A 26,985-nucleotide genomic window follows, 5' to 3' on the forward strand; every position below is an offset into this window, starting at 1 on the left:
GGATTCAGACCTGAGATCAAAGGTACTGGAATATGTGGCTACCTCTAACGTGTCAATCAGTTTATCTGCTCTAGGGATTGGGTGTGCATCTGTTTTTGTCACAGCACGTAGGCCCCTATAGTCCACATAAAACCTAATATCTCTCTTTTCACCCTTGGAGTGAGGTATGGGGACTAAGACAACTGTGCTGGCCCAGGGGCTCTTTGAGGGTTCAATTACACCATAATTCCAGTATCTTGCTGACTTCAGCTTGGATGCTCTCTATAGAGATATATATGTTTATATGCAAGCAATAATAACACACTTAGTAAATATAACAGCTAAATGCATGAATAATACTGATGAATAAACAAGCAGCAAATAACATGAGATAAGACTCAAGCAAATATACTGGATGTCCTGCAAGAGATCAGAAAGATATATATATATCAAATGATTACTTTGGATGTGCACCTCAACTCACTCACACACCACAAACAAAACACCTCAAATGATCAAAGCCACTGGCCAAACATCACAATGGCAATAACCAAAACTCAACACTTCAAATGACCACAGCCACTGGAACCACGCATCACAATGGAACTAGTCAAAACTCAATACTTCACCTGGTGCAAACACTGCGTCTTAGCCCACTCCTGGCCGGGGGAATTAAACAGCCTGGATTCAGAGCCTCAGCAACCAGGGTTCCACACTCCGAAGAAAACGCATCCGTCCCTGTTCGGATTCTAAAATCCCGGTTTCGAACTCAACAACCCTCAGCTTTATAATCTCAAAACACACTAGAAGGTTCGGGAGAGACCTCCCCCCCCCTCCCCCCTGCCCCAGAGGAATCTTACCAGAACTGGCCAGGACCCAAGCAAGCACTCCCATGGCAGGAAGGAGTTCTCACGTCCCCTTATCCAATCTCGCATGTTCCAGCCTTTATCTTGACGAAGCTCACAAAGCCTTCCGGGTACATTAAACAATCTCTCACAAAACAATCCTTGAACGTGCTTAACCCAAACAACTTGCAAGCGCTGCTGTGCACGCAGAAAAGCTGAAGCCAAGCAGAGTCAGAAAAAAGGATGACATGAGGATATGTCAAAGCCAATAGTAAGAACTTCATAATACTACCAATGTACAACACAATGCACATTTGTGCACAACTGCTTATAGATTCACATACTTCATCTCTAAATGTCCTATAGCATCACATACTTCATCTCTCAATGCACAACACCGAGCACACCTGTGCATCACCGCTCACAACACTGCACTTCGAGACCAAAAAGTACATTCCACACCTCTGTCTCCCTCTCACGCTTTCAAATGCACATCCCACACGCTCTGTTCTAGGCAAGGCTGTCCTACTCTGTGACAGCTCCCACTGAAAGACAGAAGAGAAGCAAGGCATATGCAGGACATCGTACATTCAGGCTAGGATCACATAACACACTAAAGTCAATTAAAATAATGGTAGTCAAAGGTCATCACAGGGTGTCAGACCACAAGAGTGCCTCTAGCACTACATTCCACCCATGACCTTTGACTATCATCACAAACATACATAAAAAAACTGAATTTCTTAACTGAAAGCACATCTATGATTGAAAAACTGAACTTCTTAACTGAAAGCACATCTATGACTGAAACACATGTTAAAGCAGTAACATTATAGACTCATGTGCTGAACTGAAAGCACAAATATGAAACTGTGAAATCATAAAAGCATGTAATAATCATTTCAAAGACATGTAGAAATATAGCTCATGCATATCTGGATACTCAGCAAGAATAAATGTTTGATGAATACACAAAATAAATGCACAAAAAGAAACAAGCATATGAACTCAGTAATGCTCCTAATTTCTCAAATGGCTAATACTGGAACGTCTACTGTTGAAGCAGCCAAACATATATTTTGTGCTTGAAAATAAAGGCAACATCAACACCTTTAAACTAAAAAAACATCTGCTTCAATTTCGATTTCACAACATTTTTGTTGTTCTTCATTTTTTTCAAACTAAACAAATACTGTCTTTCTGTGGGAAAGACACACCGCCTTCTTGCATTCAAAATTATAACTGTGTTTTACTTCATGTTTATGAAATCAGTTCATGATCCTTGCTTAGTTAGTTTGTCTAGTTTGTTCAGCCACAGGATGTCAGCTTGCACTGTCCGGTGATCACTCCAGGGTAGGGGGGAGGGGTCCCACACCCACACGGGGCACACAAACACAGGCATCCACTCACAGGACAAGGACATCAGGCCGCAGTATGATCTGGAAAAGAAACAAGCATCACTCTTCTTGCAAAAAACATTTTTCAAAAAGCACACATTTTCCTTTCTCTGTTTTGAGTTTGAAGGCACAATATTATCATTCCTGTCTGCACGGTTCCCTGCTGGCTCTGGGGAATTATCTGAGAATTCTACCCATGCTATAGCCTCTGAATTCTTGGTATTAGGATGAAACTCTCCTTTTCCCTGCACAGGGAGAAGGGCCTGGGCAGTCTCCTTCCTGACTATTTTTCCACTCACTGCTGAATACGTGCACCCTTTATCAATTGGCAGAAGCCCAAGGCAATCCATCTGCTCTGTCTGCTCTGGTAATTTTCCTTTCTTCAACTCATCCCTCCCCTTCTCTGGGACTGGTCCCGCTTGTGCATACTGACACATAAGAATCACAGTTCTAGGTAAATGTAGGGGGATATGCATCCCTTCATTCTCTGCCCACCTGTTTGTATGGTCTTTGTCTGCTAGGTGCTCGCATTTAGTCATGCACACCAAATCTGAATCGTGTGTCACCACCTCTGTCTCCAAGATTTTAGCCTTTTCATCTGTAAGGGAATCAATGGTTCTTTCTAGTGAATGTATAGGACCATCAGCATGCACAGTAGCTGTGCTTTGCAGTACAATCTGCCACTTCACTGGGGAATCCTGTGTCTCAAACACCACCCCTGGACTTTCCATTGGGACCTGAGTCAAAGCCACATTATGTCTTATTGTTTTCTGCCCAGTGTCAAAATATTCTACAGCATTTGAAAATGTTTCAGATCACCAGTTTACAGGTATCTTCTTCTTTCCCTGTTCTTCACAATTACTAAAAATAGCACACTGCTCCTGAACTGGCACACATGATACATTGTCACATTTCTGAATTGACCACTCTTTTAAAACATACTGCACAGTCTGTTGTGCAGATTCAAAAGCACATTGCTGCATTTCTTTTTTCAAAATAGTGTCTTTCCATGTAGAGCAAGATTCATCATTCACTGACATGTCTGATTTATACCTGCAACCAGTGATCGCTAAGTCGAACAGATTGGTCTGTTTATCTTCCTGCACGTGTACATTTTCTCGGTTCAAATTCATTTCTGGCAGAGAAAAGTCCTCAAAAGAATTAATTAAGACCTCTTGTGAGACCTGCAGATTAACTGCCAACATCTCTAAGTTCACATTTTTCACGAATGAATCACCCTCTTGGCTATCTGAAAAGCCTTGCAAAACAAACGGCTTCGGAGCTTGGCACATGATTAACTCTTTTTTCAAAGACTTGTTTTCAAACTGAGCATTAGCCAATTTTCTTTTCAGCTCACTACATTCTTTTTCTAAATATTCATACTTTTGATACATGCTAAACAATGCATTCAAAATGACACCACTGTTTCTTTATGAAATACCAAGTTGTTTTCCCTCTTTAAGAGAGGCAATCTCCCTCTCAAATAACTCAGTCGGCATCTGGGACTCTGCAACTGAAAACATAGGCATTTTAGAGAGCATTTTCCCCTTTTAATTTTCTTTTTGAATCCTGGCAAGTGACGCCAAATGTCTTGCTATCACCTCTCAGATAATACAGAATCTTCCACACGGTGGCTCAACTCTCGGCAAAGCAGGAGACATAACACAATACAAACAACACCTTTAGAAAAGGGTTTTATTTTATAAAATGCAAGGACTCTCTCTTTTAGAATAAGGATTGGGGTTTTATATTACACAATGCTCTCTAACAAAAAGGCTTTCCCAGATGCCAAATGCACAACATTCAAATATATAGAGATATATATGTTTATATGCAAGCAACAATAACATACTTGGTAAATATAACAGCTAAATGCATGAATAATACTGATGAATAAACAAGCAGCAAATAATATGAAATAAGACTCAAGCAAATATACTGGACGTCCAGGAAAGAGATCAGAAAGATATATACACATCAAATGATTATTTGGATGTGCACCTCAACTCACTCACACATCACAAAGAAAACACCTCAAATGATCAAAGCCACTGGTCAAACATCACAATGGCAATAACCAAAACTCAACACTTCAAATGACCGCAGCCATTGGAACCACGCATCGCAATGGCAATAGTCACAACTCAATATTTCACCTGGTGCAAACACTGCATCTTAGCCCACTCCTGACCGGGGCAATTAAACAACCTGGGTTCAGAGCCTCAGCAACCAGGGCTCCATGATCTGAAGTAGACACGTCCGTTCCCGTTCGGATTCCAAAATCCCGGTTTCTAACTCAACAACCCTCAGCTTTATAATCTCAAAACACACTAGAACGTTCGGGAGAGACCTCCCCCCCCCCCCCCCCCCCGCGCCAGAGGAATCTTATCAGAACTGGCCAGGTTCCAAACAAGCACTCCTATGGCAGGAAGGAGTTCTCATGTCCCCTTCTCTAATCTTGCATGTTCAAGCCTTTATCTTGAGGAATCTCACAAAGCCTTCCGAGTACATTAAACAATCTCTCACAAAAACAATCCTTGAACGTGATTAACCCAAACAACCTGCAAGCGCTGCTGTGCACGCAGAAAAGCTGAAGCCAGGCAGAGTTAAAAAAAAGGATGACATGAGGCCATGTCAAAGCCAATACTAAGAACTTCATAATACTACCTATGTACGACACAATGCACATTTGTGCACAACTGCTTATAGATTCACATACTTCATCTCTCAATGTCCTATAGCATCACATACTTCATCTCTAAATGTACAACATCGAGCACACCTGTGCATCACCACTCACAACACAGTACTTCGAGATCAAAAAGTACATTCCACACCTCTCTCTCCCTCTCACGCTTTCAAATACACATCCCACAAGCTCTGTTCTTGGCAAGGCTGTCCGTGACAGCTCCCACTGACAGACAGAAGAGAAGCAAGGCATATGCAGAACATCGTACATTCAGGCTAGGATAAAATAACACACTAAAGTCAATTAAAATAATGGTAGTCAAAGGTCATCACAGGGTGTCAGACCACAAGAGTGCCTCTAGCACTACAGGCTGTCACCAGTGTCCACATCATGGGTACACCAGCTAGTCTGACTAGGGGTCAGAGAGAAGAGCTCAGCATACTGATTTAGGACTAGCCTGCAGCCAGCTTGCTGTTGGTCAGTGAGGGTGTCTGAAAGGACCACTCCATCAACAGACCCATCTTGGAGATTGCTGGAGAGGTAATCAAGGAGAGGTTCACTCTCACTTTCCTGTCCCTCATCTGTGACCATGATCACAGTCATGTCAGCCCTGTCATAATAGGGCTGCAGGTGGTTGACATGTATCACCCTTTTGGGATGTTTTCAACTACCAAGGTCCACCAGATAGGTGACCTCACCTTTTCTTTCAAGGACAGGGTAGGGTCCAGTCCACTTATCTTGGAGGAAAAAAAAAAAAAAGGGAAGAGTCTTTACTATTTCAGTCATTTTCGAGTCTATCTTTCCAATCAATAATAGGAGTCCATATCCGTTTCCCCATTTGCTGTGTCTTCCATCCTTTTTTATCGTACAGAGCTTTTTCTAATACAAATATCGCTAGTAATCGTGCCCTCCATTGTTGGAATGTTGGCGGGTTGGGGTCTTTCCACATCGCTGCAACACATAATCGACATAGAGTCATTGCTATATAAATGAACTCCTCTTGAGATTGTTCTATACCATCCCAAGTTACACCCAATATCATAACTTCATTAGTTATATTTAATTTAATCCCAAGTTCATGATCCAGAAATAGCTCTATTGTATTCTTAAATAGATCCAGGGCGGGGCAAGCGGAGAACATATGGATGGTATCCGCCTGTGCCGACCGTCATCTAGGGCAGACCACCCCCGTTGTTCCCCCCATTGAGCAATTCTGTGTGGTGTATAATATAGCTCATAGATAGTCTTATACTGTTGGGTTTGTAAAGTGGCGGCTCTAAGCACTAAATTCGATAGTTTAATCGCTTTTTCAACCTCATTACCAGCTAAGTTCAGCTTGTTATTCCATTTGTCAATGAGTTTCCCACGGTCATCCTCTTTAAACCTGATCAATTCTCCATAAACCTGGGAGATTGAGCAGCCTTTGTTATCCCTAAGGATATCTATAATTTCTACTCTTTTATAATTAATATCCCCTCCCTGTTTCTTTGACAGAGCCGATCTTATCTGTAGATATTTAAAAAAAATCTCTACGATCTAGATTATATAACTGCCGTGCTTGGTCGAATGTTATAAGACCCATTGTGCCTACCAAATCTCCTATTATTTTTATCCCCTGCATATCCCAGCGCTTCATAACTGGATCATGGAATATTGTTGATAACGACTGATTGTTAAATAGCGGAGTATAATAATTCATCCTCCCGATTTTCATTCTCTTCCTTACAGCTGACCATATTGCCATTGCTGCGCCCAGAGTCTTGAACTTGACCTTCTTGTAATAACTGCCTTCATTAAATGTAAGAAGCCATTTGTTAGAACCCTCGATCAATAACTCATATATATCAGGAACACTCTCCCCTACTCTCCATTGATCCTCCATATTTCCGCCCACTAACCCACGGGTATATTGTAAGACAGCTGCCCAATAATATGCCCTATAATCTGGTGCCGCTAGACCCCCACGCTCTCTCGGTAGTGACAAGAATTTCAATGCTCGCCGCGTTTTACCTTTGGCCCAAATAAAATGATTTGTAAATCCTTCTATTTCACTGAGCCAGTTGTTATTAAATCTCAGTGGAATTGTTCGAAACAGATATAATATTTTTGGAAGGAAAATCATTTTTATTAAATTGCATCTGCCAATTGTGGTTAAATACAGATTATTTAGTCTATCTAAGTCCCCCTTAGCCTTTTTAATTACCGGTCTCAAGTTCATTTCCACTATCTTTGAGAGGTCAGAAGTTATTGTTATTCCTAAATAAGTGGTTGAGTCTGTTATTCTTTTATCCACCATCCTTACCATTTTATTAATTACTATTTGGGTTTTGCTCTCATTTAATTTATACCCTGAAAGTGCCCCATAAACTGCTGCCTCCCTTTCTATCTCTGGCAAGGCTGTTGCCGGGTCCACAGATATTACAGCCAAATCATCTGCATACCCTAAAATTTTTGTTTCGTGTCCATTCAATACCACTGCTTTTGAAGTTCTTAACAGGCCTGAAGGTTTTGGCTTGCTTACTCCATGAGCTCAGCCATCCGGGAACGAAGGCCAAGCACATATTCCACAATGTGTTGTTTTGGTGCTTTGATAGGTTTCTCCCAACCTTCTCTTACCAGACTCAGAGGACCTCTAACTGGGTGCCAAAACAAAAGTTCAAAGGGTGAAAACCCCACTCCCTTTTGTGCTGCTTCCCTGTAGGCAAAAGGCAGGCACGGAAGAAGGACATCCCATCTCTTTCTGAGTTTAGCAGGGAGCCCACCAATCATGCCTTTCAATGCATGGTTCAATCTCTCCACCAGGCCCTTGGTTTGTGGATGGTAAAGTGTGGTGAATTTGTAGCTCACTCCACACTCCTCCCACATGCATTTTAGGTATGTAGACATGATGTTTGTACCTCTGTCTGATACCACCTCCTTTGGAAAACCAACCCTGGTAAAGACACCAAGGAGGGCGTCTGTCACCACTGGGCCTTAGGGGAGTAGCTTCAGGATAAACCCTAGCATGATCCACTACCACCAGAATGTATTTGTTCCCTGAGGCTGTTGGAAGGTCCAGGGGGCCAACAATGTCAACTCCCCCCCACCCTTTCAAAGGGTACCCCAACCACTGGAAGTGGAATTAAGGGGGCCTTCCGGTGGCCTCCTGCCTTGCCACTGGTTTGGCAGGTGACACAGGACTCACAAAGGTCCTTTACCTTCTGAGACATCTCTGATCAGTAGAAGTGATTGCCTAATCTATTCTAAGTTTTATCTTGACCAAGATGTCCAGCTAAAGGGATATCATTGGCCAAAGTGAGAAGAAACTATCTAAAACTCTGAGGCACTACCACATGCTCCTGGTTGCACCAGGCTTAGGGTCTCTGACCTCAGTGTATAGAGGTCCATCCTCCCAATAGACCCTGTGGGTGCCACTGATATCACTCTTTTCATGTGCAGCCGCTTGCTGCCTCAGGCTTTCAAGAATGGGGCATCTTTCTTGTCCCTGGCACAGATCCATTCTAGAGGCTCCCCCTGGGCCCAAGATTTCTGCCTGGTAAGCCCCAACCTCTTCAGGCTCAGTTCCCTCGAAGAATACCAAGCCGTCTTCCTGAGAAGAAGGGTTCTGACTTGGGATCTGTTTAGGAGCTGGTCCCCCAGTCGCCTTGCCCTTTGTCTTGGAGGCCTGGTCCATTTTTCCAGGATCCAACATCTCTTGTTCACCCAGAGCTCTGCTCTGTGCTCTTGTTGCAACACAACCCCATCCTAGGAGACCTGCTATGCTGGCATGGCTCCTCAGTCCAACTTCAGCCCAAGGGGAAGTCACCAAATAATTTCCAAGCAGACAATCCACAGGGACAGTTGGGGGCACACCTACTGTTTTTGTCCAACTACTCCCCCTCCCCCAGTCCAAAGTGACCATGGCCATTGGACGAAGTGTGGTGACATTGTTAGCATTGGTAACTGTATAGTACCTTCTAACAGGTACTGATCTGAGGGAAACAGCTGCTGGGTCACCTTGGTGACACTAGCCCCAGTATCTCTCAAGGCTCTATTCTGGACCCATCATCTTGGGAAACTGCCTGTATTTTTTCATATTCGCTGGCCAGGTAGCACAGACTAAGTCTACTTCTCTCTCAAAGAGCCTACTGACATGGTCAGGTCACACCTGTGACCCCATCTGGATGGTTAACAACTGCAGGTAGACAAAAGGCAGATTGCTTATTTTTATAGTTAAGGTCTCCAGTTTGCTGTCCTAGTGCTTTACAATCATGACACCAAGCTTTGTTGAGATCCCAGTTCTTCCCCAGGTACCCACCCTTAGAATGTGTAGACTCTGGGCCCACCCTTCTGAGCAGGATTTTGGGGGCCTGTAGGCTATATTATTTTTAGGGTTACCCTCTTTCGGTTGGGGACTTTTTGGCCTCTTTCTTTTGGTCTCCCCCACCAGTGTTAGTTTTGGTGACCCTTCTCTTGAACCAGTGTCTGCCCTCTTCCCGAATTCTTGAGGAGAAAGTGGACCTAGGTCTATAAGGAATTGATGTTTTCTCTGGGTGACAATTACTTAAAAGGTTCTCCTTTATAATCAAACTATACAACCCTTCAAAATCATGTACACGTGTTACCATTTACCCAACCTTCTAGTGTTTTCACTGAGTAATCTGCAAAATCTCCCCAGGATTGGCCTTGGGTTTTTATGGCCTTCCTGATTCTGATCCTATACTCCTCAGCGCTAAATTCAAAGCACTCAATCAGGGTACCCTTCATGAGGTCATAGGATGTAGCATCTTTCTCAATGAGTGTCAGGAGTCTATCCCTGCACTTTCCTCAGAACATTTCCTACAGGATAGCACTCCACAGCTTCCCATGGACCAGTCTACCTTGGCTCTCTCCCATGCAGTGAGCCACTTAGTGATATCATCACCCTCAAAATATTTAGGGATAATCCATTTGGGGATTTTTCAATCTGCAGTCTACCTCCCTATTTAATATGTTGCTGCCTTTCTTTTTCTATGGCTATAAGTTTATCTTCTTGGCCAGTTTTTGAAGATCTGCATCTTCAGAATCTACCTCATCTGGGACACTACTGGGGTCAATTCTACCAGAGGTGTTGCTATTTGAGGGGGTAGTGATGGAGTCAGTGTCCCCCCCCCTCCATCTCCTCTTCTTCTTCCTCATTAGGGAAGTATGATTTGCCAGGGCCTTGTCATTATCTACCAGCATCTGCTGAAATGGGCTTTTGTAGGTTTAGGATCCATGGCAAGTTTCCATGTTTTTCACTAAATCTTTATGTTGAGAAACTTTAAGATGTTCGTAGGAACTTGGGTTGATCTCATGGCTGGTCCCTGCTGTATCAGTTATGGTGTAAGTAGGGTCTTATTAGAGATTCATTTTTTTAATTAAGTATTTCTATGGCCTAACTACGCTACAGTCTTTTATGTTTCTAGACAGTGGGCGACCTAACCAAGACCCTAACGCTACTTTTAATAAGTGGACATTTTTTAAAATCGATAAAGATTCTGTCTAAAGACAATTTGGTGATTTCCTCAGTGAAGTCAATTATCAGTCAAGTGCTATAACAAATGTCAAAGTCTTGTACCCCACGACTGCCATGCCAATGTAGGAAGCTGGCTCTGTATATGGTATTACCACAAGGTGGTTATTCTGTGCAGAGAGTCCAGGGGTTCCCCAAAAATGTACAGGGCTCGAAGTTAAGCCCAAAGTGCTCTATTTGTGGTAGTCTGAGCGAGCAGCCTTAGGCCTCACACAGAGGAGTGTAAGACATTTTTTGCACAACAGTGATCAATAATGGACACACGGCTCAAGAAGCTGATCCAGACCACTTTTAGAAAAATGTACTTTGCTTGCATTTTATTTTAAGACCAAGATCTGCGCAATAAGGTAAGTACGTTTCTACATAAAAATACTTTTCACTTTGAAAAACTGACACTAAAAAACTTTTCAGCACAGTTCAATGTTATCCTATGGGGAAAACAATAGTGTATTTTAACAGGTAAGTAATGCACTTACAATTCCAGTCTTCGGGACCAAAAGTCAGCAACGATCAGGTGAGTGTCAAAATTGCACAACCAGCGGCACAGGGGCAGCCGGGTGCAGGGGTCAAAATCGGAGTTCGTCCCAATGCTTTTCAATGGAGACTGGGGGAGCCTAGAGCCACACTGCTTGCAGGTAAGTAGATCGGTTGCAGGGGCCAAGCTTTGAGGGTTAAGTTAAGCACAGGGGTGTCACAAAGCAGCACCAAACATACACCACTAGCGGCACAGGTGCGGCCGGTTGCAGGGTGCAATTTTGATGTACGGCGCCCAACGCTTTTCAATAGGAATTTGGCTGCAGGAGTGGCAACAGAGGTTGTAGGAGGGAGACCGAGAGCAGAGTTAAGTAGAGATGTGGGGGGTCATAGGGGCACCATCGGTTCAGCTCAACAAGACCCAGGGGCTTCGGGTGCAGAGGTGCTTTTCCACATCGCAGTCTTCTTACCGAAGCTGGCCAGGGGGGGCTCTGGAGTCACACTGCATGCTCTGCCATGGAAATCAGGAGAGGTCAGCCATCACTAGACACTAGGTCAGAATGGCTGAGGAAACTTCACTGCACAGGTGAGCCACTCAGACTCGGGCCGTAGGCATTGGGTGCAGAGTGGGCAGGGATCGCGGTTCCAGCTGGATCTGGAGCGCTTGGAGTCATTTTCTTCTGGACAGGCCCACTGTCCACAGGAGATCGGAGTCTTTTTCAAAGGCAGCAGTCCTCCCATGTTTTCAGAGGTTGCTGGCTGTAAGACAGGTCGCAGGTTCGCAGAAGCTGGAGTCAGGCCAGTAGGAATGGGGGCCAAGTCAGTCGTTGTCTTTAGTCTTCTCTTCAGGGATGTCCTTTTTTCTTCCTAGGTCATGGCAAATCTAATTTCTAGGCCTAGGGAAGCCACCTAAATACTAGACCTAGGGGTGTTTTAGTGGAGTAGCAGGTACGGGCAATGGACACCTTACCTGGGGAGACTACACCCTCTATTATGCCACGCTCATGTAGGAGGAGGCACAGACCTAGCCCTGATTGGAGGGGTCTCCTCTTCTTCAACATGGCAGGGACTGAAGGATGTGCTTCACCTCGCCTCCCCCACCTTAGGGGTGGAGTTGGCAAAGGTGGGAACTCCTCCTATTCTCTTGAGATTTCCCACCCAAAGTGGGGGTGTGAGGCTGGGGGTTGCCTTACAAAGGTGGCAGGCCTTGGAAGCTTCCCTCTTCGAGCACTGGCCCATCCTGGGGGAGGAAGGGTGACACCTCTGCCCAGGATGTGCTTTGTTTATGGTCCTAGAGAGCAGGGGCTCGCTACCCAAGGGTCCAGAAACAGGTCTGGTGGTGGCTGGCTGCCTACAGCTGGTCAGAGACCACACCAGGGTTGCAATAAATCCCACACTGGCATCAATGTGGATTTATTGAAAGGAGTAGTTTGGTACCAAACACTTCTGTGTTCAGTGAAGCTAATTTCTCTTATTCGTGACATGCAGATTCCGGTCACTGAGGAAAAACATGGATGGAAGAGTATGGAAAGGACAATGTCTTGCAAGAGGTCACTCATTTTGTAATGAATGTTTGGCGTATGAAAAGTACCCTTAATTCTAATTTGAGGAATTTTGGTAGTTGAGAAATCAACTGTCTTTTTTTAAAGGAAGAGTGATGAGGGGGGTAGATTTATTCCTCCAGTTTCTTTGAGACTGGCTATTACCAAACAATGCCATGAAGGTTACGTAGACATAGTAAAGGCGAAGCAGACAGTTTAAAAATGGTACTGTGGCCAAGTGTAGATGTCTTTGTATAAAGGATGGTAAGAAATTGTCAGCTGTGCCAATGCCGATAAGTCCTTGAAGATTTTGAGACCGAAAATGTGTGAGCCTGCGATTCCAGAAATACCTTGGGAGACCATTGCAGTACATATTATGGGTCCCATTGGCATCCAGTCTAAAAATGTGATCGCTATGATTGATGTGTTCTCGAGATTGCCTATGGTGAAGGTGGTTGATAGAGTGGATACTGATATGGTGTTGGATTTTATGGACAAGGTTTTTATAATTGAAGGGTTACCAGCACAAGTACTTACAAATAATGGTGAAGGTTTATTTAAAAAAAGTGGGTATCAGACATCTTACCACATCATTATATAATCCCAGTGGGAATGGTATGATTGAGAGATTTCACAGAGTACTCAACTGTGTTATTCAGTTAGTGTTAAAAAATAATGAGGATTAGGCCGTGCAGATTCATAGGACTATATGGATGTATAGAGCTGCAGTGAATGATACGAGTAGTTGTTCTCCTTTTGAGATTATGAGAAGTAGGGACCCAAGGACCAAGAGTAATGGTAAGTGGTTGATTGCATCATCTTTTGGCGGTATTGCAATTGAGGAGTTGCAGAAGAAAATTGAAGATACTCATAGGAAATGTAACAAACTTTATGACTCCAAGAAGGGGTCATTGAAGGATCTTGAAGTGAGAGTTGGAATGCTGGTTATAGTCAAGAAACTGTGGAAAGTGAAGAAAGGTGAGAGTCAGTTTTTAGAACCACTAGAGGTTATCAGAATTTTTTTTTGTGTTCAAAATAGTTTATACAATTTTATAATGAACAGTGACAATACAAAAAAAAGCACTATATAAAGTACCCATATAAGAAACATATCTATGAAGAACAGTAATTGAATATAAAACTGGTATAATGTAATATAGAACTAATCATCATAAAAATAAAAAGGAAGGGATAGGAACAAGCATAAATATTGTAAAAAGCAATTTAAGTAGAGCTACTATAAGTTAAAAAGTGCAACTTATAATTAGGGCCCCCGGTTTTATGGTATTTATTTTTTTGCCATTTCCGTCTGTATTTATCCACATTTATTTTTGCCACAAGTAAAAGACGATGCTACAGCTAGTATTTTTCCACATTTATTTAAATTGGCAATGCACACATGCACTCACTTAAACTAGCGATTTGTTGTGGCTTTAGCAGTGCTTTAAATGGTCCGGTACTGAGTAATTTGAAAAGGAGAGGATCTGTGCTTCTCAGTTCTGCTATAAAAACACTTTAGGATAGAGTACAAGCACTTATCTGGAGCAAACATGTGCCAGCGCTTCTGTATTTCCATCTAAAGCCAGCTAGAAATCTGCCTTCAAATGTCTATGGTTTTCACACAGAAAGTACGTGTGGTGTGTTTATGTGTAGATAGACAGACAGATAGATAGATTCCAAGCTACACGCCACGTGCCCTGAAAGGTACTATGTCAGTCTAAGGTTCACCGACTGAAAATAGATGCTAAACCACTCTAGGGTGATCCCAGCGAGCAGAATAAATTGTCTCTTATTCCACTCCATCCATGTTTTCTCACACCACAGCAAAGTTCGAAGGGCATGAACATATGCAGCCGTGCCAAAAAATTATCATTCTCAACCACAGACAGAATGTTGTGTGAAATTGGTATTCCACAGCAGACAGCCATTTTTTGACAAATTGAACCAGTCATATTTTGTAGATGGCAGAAGAACTGCATTTGATCTTCCTCATGAAATGCTTCATCACATCAAGCTTTCCTTTCAAATTTAAAATATAGACAGAACTCCTCGGGTGAAAAATTACCTGATGCTGATTGTCAGAACAGATGCTGTCATTACATAAATGCAACAGTTTTCTATTATTCCATGCATTTCACATTTTACCTTTCCCTCATTACCTCTGTCTTGGGCAGTCTGACATTCCTTCCACCTGCCCTCGTTCGCCTCCCTGCCACCAGCAATCTGCCCCTCATTCTCCCTCCTTTCCCTCACAGGCACGTCCGTGTACCACAGACTAGTCATGATGTGTTCCATCATTAACTATGAATTAAACCACTGAGTGATTGTTAAGGGGCTAGACCATTTACATTGCAAAGGGTGCTATGAGACTTTCATGCCATAGAAATGTAAAGTTAATATTTATATATGTACTGCAAACAAAGTTAAGAAAATCATAAGGGTGGTACAAAATATTAACCAGAGTAACAGCGATCGGTGGTGCAGCAGGTGCAGTGGCACCGGAGCCTTAGGACCCACTGTACCCCACTATAGCTGCACGTCACCACCCAAACTGTGGACCGAAAGGGTTCCAATTTCCTTCTTGCTTATGGCAAATTTGCTACGCCACTCACTGCATATTCCTGTGTGGGCTCCACACGCAGACATTCTAGTGGGGGGAGGTGTGGCGTAGGGTTCTTGATCTGATGCCTGACAGAGCTGTGTAGGAAATGTACAGTGGTCGTGGAAAGCTCAGCAAGGGAAGAGACTCTCCTGTCCTCTCAGGAACCGGAGCCGGCTACATAGGATAGATCTGTCACAGTATTATTTCTCTCAGCAAACCCCTTCCCACCCAGGATTTCAATTACTGGGTGTGTCATTGACATCTCGTTAGGCGATACCTCATTGTACTGAAATGTGGCCGCTCGACGCGGCTTGGAAGAGCTCGCCACCCCGCCTGTGTAACATTGCATAACTGTGGAGTGAAAGGAATGCAAAAATACCTGCCCGCTAGCACTTTTGTGCGTCGTAAATTATACAATACCTCCTTATTCGAGGAGAAATCATCTTTGCTTAGGTTTAAAAAAGCCGAGTGCCAGGATGCCCTGCTGCAGCACTGTGAATTTAAGTGCTTACAACATGCACTGTATGGGGCCTGGGACAGGGGGAGGCTACGGCATGGGGTGAAAGAACAATAAAGCCTAGCTAACAAGTAAATGGTCTTTCAAAAGACCTGTGAAGTACTCGGGTGCGGCTGTGTGTGTGCCCGGGAAGGAATTTCCAGCAGCAGGAAGGGGACATGGAGAGATAACTCTGGATTTCGAGCACGCAGCGTTTTCTAGTATTTTGCCATTTCGAAATATAAATACAGACAAAGGAAATATAGATTTCCATCTGTAATTATATGTAAAAATCTGTAAAAAACGGAAAACCGGGAGGCCTACTTATAATATAAGGGAATAAATAGATGAGGATATAGCTAAGAAGATAAATAATGATCAATCGGTTTCCAAAATGAACGATAAGAGTTACATTTGTGAGTAATACCAGTCAAAGACAAAGTGGCACCTCTTCTAGTGAAAATAATCTATGACCACCAGGCATGAACAGATAATAATGAGACATCCTCCAAACACGTTGTAATAGACTTTAGAGAAGCTGACAACAGAAAAATAAAAAGTTTACATTCTAGGTCAGACAGTTCCTTAGAAAGAGCAACAGATTTGCATATCAATAAATTAAATGAATGTTCATCAGAGATATCAAGTATTTTTGGTATGACAGCCCAAACTTGATTCCAAAATTTAAAAAACAGATGCACATTCAAAAAGCATATGCTTTAATGAACCAGTGTGTGAATTACAATGCCAACAATTTGAACTTGGAAGAAGTTTAGCCTGAAATAACTTTAAGGGGGACCATAAGCAATTAAACAGAATATAAGAATTTGTTTGACAGAGTGATACAGGTAACCATCCTGAGATATTATTCAACCATATTTTTTTCCATGTATCATAAGAGAAAGAAGTCGAGAGTTCATTATTCCAAAGCGTTGAAATCGTATCAATATTGCTACCTTGAAATGCATTCAGCTTCTTATACATTAATGAAACAGCATGAGATGAAGAGGATACAGTTTGAACAAAAATTGTTAAATCTGATTTTATATTTGAAGGAATATTATAAGGAAAGGAATCTAATATAGAATTACATAAAGTTCATATTTGAGGACATCACAAGATGGTAAGTGAAATTGTGCCTGTAATACATCAAACGATATAAAAGTATTATTATGGTAAATATCTTTGAGGTAAAAAATACCAGCCTTAATCCATGAATGCCAAAATGTAACAGTTCGAGAAAGTTTTAGGCGTGGATTGTACCACAATGACATGTCAACAGTATTTTCAAATAGTTGATTGAAAAAGTGAGTTGAAATCATTTAACATTAGTTTTGTGGATTTCAAAATAATGAAATAATAATGACTTGTTAGACATGGTTAACAGGGTAGACAATAGAAACGGAGTTACCAAAATATTTTCTATTAGAAGCCATGTAGGAGGATTAATCAGGTGGGAATGATTAAGCCAAAGAGAGCTTTGTTTTAAGATAAATGCTTTATGATAATTAAAAAAAATTGTTAAACCAAATACTCCATTGCACTTTGCCATTTTTAGTTTTTTAATAGCCAATACAAGGTGCTTTATTATTCCAAAGAAACTTAGAAAGTTATTGATCAACAGTTTTATAAAACTTCATAGGAAATTGACTAGGAAATAAAATATTTTTGGTGCTATAGTCATTTTTATTGAGTACATTTTCCCCCACCATGAAAGGTGAAGCGAAGACCATTTAGATATTTTATCTTTAATGTAATTTAAAATAGATTCACAATTTAATGTTATAGTTTTTTTCATAGACGAAGAGAACAAAATGGCAAGGTATTTCTTCTTATCTCTTTGCCAAATTATTTCTTTTATGGGCAACATATCTGGGGTATAGTGAGGCTCTAAAGGAAAAACATCTGTTTTGTTTGTGTTTAACGTATAACCAGAAATTAAGGAATAGGATGAGATAATATCTAATAAAAGAGTAAGTGAAGATTCAGGATTACTAATAAATGAAAGTGCATCATCTGCATATGCTAATGTTTTAATAATGACCTCATTAATATAAATACTAGTGGTATCATTACATTTTCTAATGGAAACAAGCAGAGGTTCATTAACAAGAAGAAATAGTAACGGGGACAGTGGACATCCTTGTCTAGTACCTCTAAAAAGAAAAAATTGATTCAAAATTTGACCATTAATAAATAAACGAGCAGTAGGGGCAGAATAAAGGGCAGATATCATACGGATAAACAAAACACCAAAATTAAATGCCGCTAAAGTATGAAATAGAAATTGCCAATAAACTTTGTCAAAAGCTTTTTCAGCATCCAATGCAAGTACTCCAGATGGTAAGGATACAGTAGGCCCCTGTGCTTAGCATGTAATAAAATTCATGTGTTATTGACAGAATATCTATTTTTCATGAACCCAGATAGATCAGGATGGATAAGGGAATCCAAAATGGAGGATTGTCTGGTTGCAAGTATTTTGGCATATAGTTTACAATCCTGATTTATTAAGGAAATCAGGCGATAATTTGATACAAGTGTCGGGTCTTTGTTAGGTTTAGGTATAATTACAATCAACGCTTCAGTAAAGGAGCCTCAAGTTGATCCTGTAGAACTAAAAAAGGAAAAAAGTTTAAACAAATGAGGAATAAGTTGCAAATCAAATTCCTTATAAGATTCTGCCGGAATGCCATCAGGGCCTGGGGAATTATTTAGTTTAAGAGACTTAATGGCTAATAGAATTTCTTCTTCAGTAATAGGTAAATCTAATTTATCTTTGGTTAACTGAGGAATTTGAGGTAAACCACATTTATATAAAAAGGAATCAAAGAAGGATCATCAAAATTAGGTTTATTATATAGGGTAGCATAATAATTTAGAAATTAATTAACAATATCTTTTTGTGATAATGCAATTTTCCCATTGTGGCCATGAATTGAATTTATTTGTGTTTTATCTTTTTTAATACGTAAATAGTTGGCCAAAAGCCGACCAGATCTGTAAGCATTAAAACTAAATTTGACTTTAGAGTTAGAGAGCTGTATACCTGCTCTTTGCTTAAAATTGAGTTGAACTCATATAAAAGTTTTTGTAGTTTCATTCTATATTGGGGGTTATTAGAAGTGATAAAAAGTCTCTCAAATTTTGCAATTTGTTAGTCTAATTCCTTAATTTTTGCACTGAGAGTTTTGTTTTCATGTGCCATAAGAGAAATGGAGGTTCCTCTAATATAGGCTTTGAAAGCATCCCATCGATTTACCATAGATGTAGAGCCTTCTGGGTTGAGTTGGAAGTATTCTTGAAGTGCAGATAAAATCTTTGGTTTTCTTTGTTCATTCAGGGCAGTGCTAGTATTCATGCGCCATCTGGATTGAACTTTAAATTCTGAGTTAAGTTGTAGCACCATAGAAATCAAGGCATGATCAGAAATATCAATATTACAGATATTAGGAGTAACAACTGAATTAATTAATTGCTGAGAAACTAATAAATATTCTAGTCTTGAATAAGAGTTGTGAGGGTTAGAGAAAAAAGTGAAAAAAAATTCAGTAGGATAATGTAGTCACCGGATATCCACCAATTTTGTAGTTTTAAAAAGAGACTTTGAAGTAAAAAAATGCTCTAGGTGGTCAAAATTTAGTGTGAGAAGATCTATCTAATAAAGGGTCAAGTATAAGGTTGAAATCACCTCCAAATATAAGTGGAACGTGACCCAACTTGAGAACTTCAGTGGTTAAAATGGACCAGAAATTTGGTTCATCAACTGTTGGGCCATACACATTAAGTAAAAACATAACTGTATCATACATTTTAACTTTCGCTAGAACATGTCTACCTTCTGAATCCGAAGATGTGCTTAAAATTTGACAATGTAACCTTTTTGCGAAAAGAATAGCAACATCATTTTTTTTACCCATTGCAGGAGAAGATATAATAGAATCAACACACTTTTTTTCATAAAATCCAAAACCTTAGCTTTAATATGTGTTTCTTGTATGAAGCAAATAACCGCTTTATAACTACCTAAATAATGTAAAATGTGTGTACGTTTTCCAGGATGTCGTAAACCTTTGACATTCATGGAAACTATTTTAATAATATGAACGTTAGCCAGAGTAAAGTAGGAAAAATACAACTAAGAAGAAGAGATAAATTTGAAGTAAAAGAAGAAAAATAGTAGCTCTAGAAAAGGACAGTAGGGAAAAAAGGGAAACTGAAGAGACAAACAAACATTTTTTTAAAAAGAAAGCAGTTAAACATTAATAAAGAGTTTTGAAACGCACACACGCTTTGCAAGCATGACCGAACCATTGGAGCCCAGTGAGGACATAAACTATTAGAATACCCAGAATAAATCATGTAGTAATATTCAAGTAGCAGGCACATGTGTATCCATAGAATGCTGTGAGTGTTGATCCAGAAATATTCGCAGGACTTCAAGGCATTGGAAGGATTTCGAAAAACTTTCTTTTCAGATTCACATTGTGGAAGGATCAAAAAGACCATCTTTAAATCTAAAACTTCTTAACCATGGATGAATGTCAGTGAATTCCTTGCGAATCATAACAGTATCTTTAGCAAAGTCTTGGTAAATACAATTTTTTATTACCATTTACCATTAAGGAAGGAATTTCTTGTGCCACTTTCCTGATCAAGACTAAATGATGGTGACGTAAAACCTTGAAAATCATTTGTATCGGCTTAGTGTGATGCGGATGACGATGAGAAGGAATCCTATGAGCTTTATCTATTTCAAATTTCTCAGGAAATTTTATGTGCAAAAGACCAGGTATCAGATTCTCCAAATATAATCTACAATCACTACCTTCTACATCCTCTGGTTAATTAAAAATGTGCAGGTTATACTGTCTGTTACGATTTTTCAAATCCAGAACAAGAGCTGACATAGGAGACATTTTTGCCAAAAGTGGTGAAAAAGCATCAATTTCAACTTTATTATCTTGAATTTTAATTGCATTGTCATATTTTCTTTGACATACTAGCCAAATCTTTTCGCACGTTTTTAATCTCTGAAGCAATAGTATCAGTGCTAGACAGCCCTGTATGGCGCGGGAGTGTGGGGACATTGTAACATCCAACTTTTGCAAACGGTCGAGAATCAGTTCCTAAGATATATACTGGCCCTCCCGAAGCAGTACATCATCATATGTCTGCCATACGGAACTGGGGGTTCCATTCTTAACAGACCTAATTAAAATAGAACCAATTATGCTCTGGTACAGGATATGGGGTCCGAGGAAACCCACTTGAATCGGGAGATTTTAAATGATGTTTTGGGAATGATTGGCGTGTTGAAAATGAAATGGTTAAAATATGTAAGGGACTTTCTGTGTGATCTAGGACACCCTGAGTTCTATAATGAGCCAACTACAATGAGTTTGATGTCCAGAAAAGAATTGAAACACAAATGCCTATCATTACTTGAATCATGTTGTTTAACAGAAGAAATCGCCAAGCCCACAGTATTGCACCACCAGATGATAGGAATAACTTTTAATATCCAACCCTATCTCATTTTAGTGCGTGGCCAATATGACAGACTGTTGTTAACAAGATTCAGATTAGACATTTTTCACCGTATAACCAGTTTCCCAAATATGAATAAATGGGTAAGGGTGATGGAATTATGCCCATGCGATAACACATCCGAGCAAACGACAATACATGTAGCTTTTTTCTGTAAATTTTATCATCTACAAAAGAAAAAATGGTTAGTGACACTTTTAAAGAAGCTTGCTTTTAGAAGATGTCGACCAGCATTTTTAGCCTTACAATTCTTAAACAATGAATTTACAATATGGATTTTTTTTTTTAATCCTCATCTCACCAATAAGCATTAACAGAGGAGGCCGTCATTCTGTTTTATGCACCCTGCGGCCACTGTTTTCACTTAGGTCTGACCAGACCAGCCCCATTCATGTAGGCTTGGTGTAATCATAGGACAGAAAGGTATATGTTATATCAATCTCAAGTTCAGACCCCAGGACACTAGGGGTTGCCAGATGTTCTTCTCACTTTCCCTGCCTCCTCCCCGATCCAAACGAGCCATAGCGAATGCAGCCTTGAGCCAGTCCTCACCCCTAGGAGGGCCCGGATCTTTCCAATTTATTGCATATCTCACGTCGGGCTAATAGTAACAGGTTTAGCAGCAGTCCCCTCTGTAACTGCGATAAGTTATTCCCAGGTATTCCATCTCCTCCAAAGATTACCAAAGAGATATTCATCCTGATGTTAAAGTTAAAAATGTCACAGAGGGCATCTCCCACTTCTCTCCAATGTCTAAGGACAGGGCACTCAAAAAAGATGTGTATATCATTGGCACTCAGGGCATTGCATCTTGGACATTTGGGGGAGGATGAGGGGGCAAACCTGGCAATTTTAGCAGGTGTATAATAGAGTCTATTTACCACAAAGAAGTGATTCTTTTTTAAGCTGGCCGGTTTAACATATTTATACAGAAGTTTCAAAGAGGGTTCATAAAGGTCTACTGCGATCAAATCAAGGGAAGACTGGTTCCAAACTGCATGTTGGGGAGGCAGTTCTTTATCATCAGCATCCATAAGTTTCTCATACCAGAGGGAAACGTATTTCTTTATACGATTGGAAGTCTGCAGGAGATGCTCTGTTTCCCAGTCACCACTTATATCCCCTTTTGCCGCGTTAAACCAAGAGGTCAGCTGCAAGTATTTAAACCTGGAGAAATCACTTCCAACCCTGGCCCTCAATACCTCCCAAGGATGAACCCCCTCCTCTGAAATCAGATCTGACCAAATTGTGATACCTGCACTTTTAATAGGGACTGCAAGGCTATCCTTCCGGCAGATCGGAGTTCCCGGTGAATCCCAGATAGGGGAGAAATCAGAGTAATACCCAATCCCCCATCTGCGTCTCACCTTGACCCATATATCCAAGGCGGCCCTAAGCACCTTCAGGCGCACTCGCTTGAAGAACCTTGGCGTCCCGAACTTATACAAAAAGCTCTCCTCCCCACAGCCACCCTCTGTCATGAACATTTCACCCAATAATCTCCCCCAAGATGACTCCCCCGGCTTTACAAGTAGCATCCCAATATTTTTGAACTGGAAAGCTATAAAATACCACCTAATGTTAGGGAGGGCCAACCCCCCCCACCCCCCCCCAACAAGCCTACGTCATAGCTTTGTCCAGGACAATCTGGCTCCCTTATTGGCCCAGATAAAACTTCCGATCTTGCTTTGAATTTTATCAATGCCCTTGCTGGGAAAGACCAGAGGAATTGTATTAAAGAGATATGTCAATTTGGGCAAAATGACCATCTTCACCAGGTTGACCCTACCAAATATTGTCAGTGGGAGATTTCTCCACCAGGCAAATATACGGTCTATCTCATTACTAGTCCTAGTAAGATTGATCTGTGGAATTTTGTCCAGATTTTTAACAATGGTAACACCTAGATATTTTAATTCTTCACTTGCCCGTCCCTCCCAACCATCAATGTTCCAACACATTACCTCTGTTTTAGAGGTATTGACAAGATAGCCTGATACTGTGCCGAATTCAACTAGCAATGCTTCAACTCCTGGTATGGTCTCCTCTGGATTATTTGTGTATAACAGCAGATCATCGGCGTAAAAGGCCAGCTTGCTACTATATTGTAGTGATTTAAAGGGGGTAATTGAGTCATCTAGTCTTATGGCTTGCGCCAATGGCTCAAGATAAATATCAAACAGCAGAGGTGAGATGGGACAACCCTGTCAATATGTATTTTAACAAATTTTCTGAAAAGTATGATAAAATGTAGGAAGTCGATAGTACTGTGATGAACTAATGATCTGCATTATAAGTTCGATTCCATGGGAAATGACTTGATGTTTTAATGTATTTTTATGATTTCTTGTACTGAAATCGAATAAAGCTTGTTTACTTACTTACTATCAGTGCTAGAGTGAATTGCCTGAATCTCATCAAGTAATAAAGCCAAAGACGGTTCACTAGATTCCACCACTTTAGATTTGACAGGAGGAGGAGAAATATTTTGTTTCCTTTTATTATGTTGAGCTTGTACATTTTTGTTCTACATCTCTCTTAAAATAGACTTTAGCAGGCAAATATAATCAATATGTAGGAAAGAGTTAATAATAAATAGGAAATCTCTTAATAGAGGCTGGTGCAGCAGCTAAAACTGACTGTGGGAGTAACTAGGCCGAAGCCTCGCCCTTTCCTGAATAATACTCCGCCCCCCTGACTGGAATGCTGGGCTGTACCTTGGTGAAAAGATTCGATGCAGAACCAGGATGGGAGAAGAACAGCTTCCAACGCTTAGCAAAGCAGGACAATCCCCTCAGCGGTCAGTACACACGTTAGAACACTGCTGTCAGTATTTTTGACAAGATTCTGGAATATAATCGTCCAGAAATCGTCAATTTAGGGCTAACGCGATGAGGGGCTCACCGGGAGGGGCGACCATCTTTATTTGTGCGCTCGCGCATCTCAGAAGTTATCAGAATTTTGAGGAACGCAGTGATGCTAAGTGATGGGATGATTTGGAATTTAAAAAGGATTGCAACATCAAAAGGAGAAAGTAAGGTGTATGCGAGTGTAAGTTCAAATTAGTCAGCTGAGGATACTAGTATGGATTCTTTGGTGGGTGATGGTGGGGATATGTTGAATAATGATAGAGAGGTGTCTGACAGAAACATGAACCAAGAGGGTTAAGTTGGCAGCAGCAGTCATGAAGGGAGTGATGGTTCTAGTGACAATAGTTCTGAAGTGAGTAATGGTGGCCCTACTAGAAGTGATGTGAATAATGATGGTCCTACTACCAGTAATAATTCTGATGGTTCTACTAGTGGCAAGAGTCCTGGCGGCAATCATGCTGAAATGAATAATAACAAAAGGGAAAAAAACTAAATGGTTATCGGATTATGTGTGCGATGAAGATAAGACTGAATGAGTGAGTGTGGTTTTGTTTTAGGGATAGCTGCCAAGTTTTCAGATTGTGTGACATTTGATGGGTCTCAGCCTGCTTCTCTGGGATATTCAACTGCTTATGAGTGATACTTTGAGGGGTTCTTTATTGTGACCAAAACCAAGCAATGAAATCCATGAAATCAGATACATTTCTAAAAGTAACTGGAACAGAGAGAAATTGCACTGAAAAATTTGTGACAGCCCCAAAGTGTTTCTGGAAGGCCATTAACGCAGCTGTTGGTTTAAAAAAAATCATAGTACTCTGGGCCAGGCAACAATTCAGCATATAAGGCATCCAGTTGACGCTGGCATTTTACGATTATGAGGGATACAGACACAAGGGCCAAGATTTATGAGCAAGTCATGCAATGCAGCGCAGGAACTAAAGTTTCTGTACTATGTTGCATGAAAGAGAGAGAGAGGAACAGTGCCATATCCACGATATATGGTACTGTTTTCCTCTCTTCCTGTACTGCTGCACTTGAAGCTTCCATGTGTCAATACACACAACCTTGCGCGATAGTACAAGAGTTGGAGCGTTGTGTAAGGTGAAGTATATGTCCTAAAAGGGAACCCTTCCTGTACAAAAACTATCCTTTTGCACTTTTCCATTGCTGTATGTGTGCTATACAATGCAGCAGGCATGTGAAGTAGGAGACTTGGGGAGAAAGAAAATATATATTTGTTTAAGCTTACCTCACGGATGAGTTATAACCCAGGAGCGCCCCATAGGCGCAACGTACTGAAAAGCAGTGCATAGCACATCCCAGCATAATACTTAGCATTGTGTTTGAGTTAAAAAAAAAAGTAATGCAAACCTGGAGCAAAGTATTAGTAAATCTAGGCGGAAATGGGTAAAGTCTAACCACAGGTTTGGGGTACTGACACAAGAGTTATTAGAGTGGCTTTGTAGGAGGCTGGCTTAGTATACGGTGCACACTTATTTAAGTGAAGCACCTTACACTAATCCAAACATTCCTTATGATGATTGTAGAGGTCCTAGATAACCCTAGAAAGCTCTCTCAGTGGTAGCTGTGGGGAGTAGCATTCAGGCTTAGTCCAGAAGGAGTGTGAAGTAGCTTGTTTTACCAGTACTAATCATACAGTGTAGGTTAAGTTAAAAAGAACCATACATTGTAGTTATAAAAATATGTCTTTATTATAGACACTCACTAACACATTGCAATATCTCCTCCCCGGAGATATAATCACTATACACACAACACTTCGGTAATAGAACACGTAAGTAGCACAAATACACAGTGGTCTCCGGAGGAGACCAAACCATATACTAATAAAGTGGAATGTGACCCACGACAGTTGAGACTGGACCCAGAAGACTTAGATGAACCGGGAACCCAAGGAACCACCCATGGTAAGTACCGAGGAACCCCACGGAGGCCGTGTGCAGAGTGGAAACACGACCGCATACTCAATACATGTCAATGAGGAAGTCGTGTTGCAGTTTTCAAGAAGAAGGACCCTTCCCGGAGGACCCTGAAGTAACCCCGTGGATGATGGAAGATGGAGAGTCACCCCACCCGAGGATAACCCGGGAACCAGGCTACCTAACCCATGGAAGCCGGGTGCATAGGTGCGAAGTGACATCAGAAACCGCCGTAGACCACAATGGAGGACTTCAGTAAAGATGCCACTGGCGGAGAAGGTGGAAGAGTCCGGTGGAATCTAAGGGTGGATTCAGGAAGAAAGGTACCTGCAAACAGAGGGGACAGAGTCTATGCTACTCAGGAGTAACCAAGAGGCACGGAAGACGAATGCCCACAGATGTTGGAAGATGCAAGAGAGTTGACGGTGACTTTGGTGCTGCAGCTGTGTCGACCAGGCGACGCTCTGGAAGACCAGGAGCCATTCACAAGCTGTCCCACGTCGGATGTCAAGAGCCAGGGGGACGGTGTCTGGCAGGAGCACCAGCAAGCCTTAGCAGCGGCAACAAACACGGCAGATGAAAAATGTGCAGTGTCAGGAACAGCAAGATCCAAGGGACTCACCAAGTGCAGGTAAGTCAGGGTAGGCCCCGAACAAGCAGGGGAGCCCACTGGAGCCAAAGAAGACCCTCAGAAAGACCAACAGGCCGAAGGCACAGGAGTCGCAAAAGGACCTCGAGCAGCTCACCAATGATGCAGGCCCAAGGTGCAGAAGATGCGGTGAGGAGAAAGATCTTGGTAGAAAGAGATGCTGGAGGCTGGAGCTTCTTGGACCCTGAAGATCCCTTGAGAAGAGAGTCAACCTGCCTTGGCGATGGCAAGTCAACGTGGTGCACAGGGGTACTGCTGCCGCAGTTCCGAGGAGGGATACTGGCTTAAAACTTGCTGTGAAGACAGTACAGGCCTCGAGGGAGTTGCAGAACTACCACCTGCGTTGCTGAACCTTTCGGAGTCTGTGGGAGCACAGGAACAGCCGACCGGTCAGTTTCGTTGCAGTGCCTGCAAGGGAGT

This window comes from Triturus cristatus, chromosome 2_2 (assembly GCF_964204655.1).
Source record: "Triturus cristatus chromosome 2_2, aTriCri1.1, whole genome shotgun sequence".
In the NCBI taxonomy this organism is placed as follows: domain Eukaryota; kingdom Metazoa; phylum Chordata; class Amphibia; order Caudata; family Salamandridae; genus Triturus; species Triturus cristatus.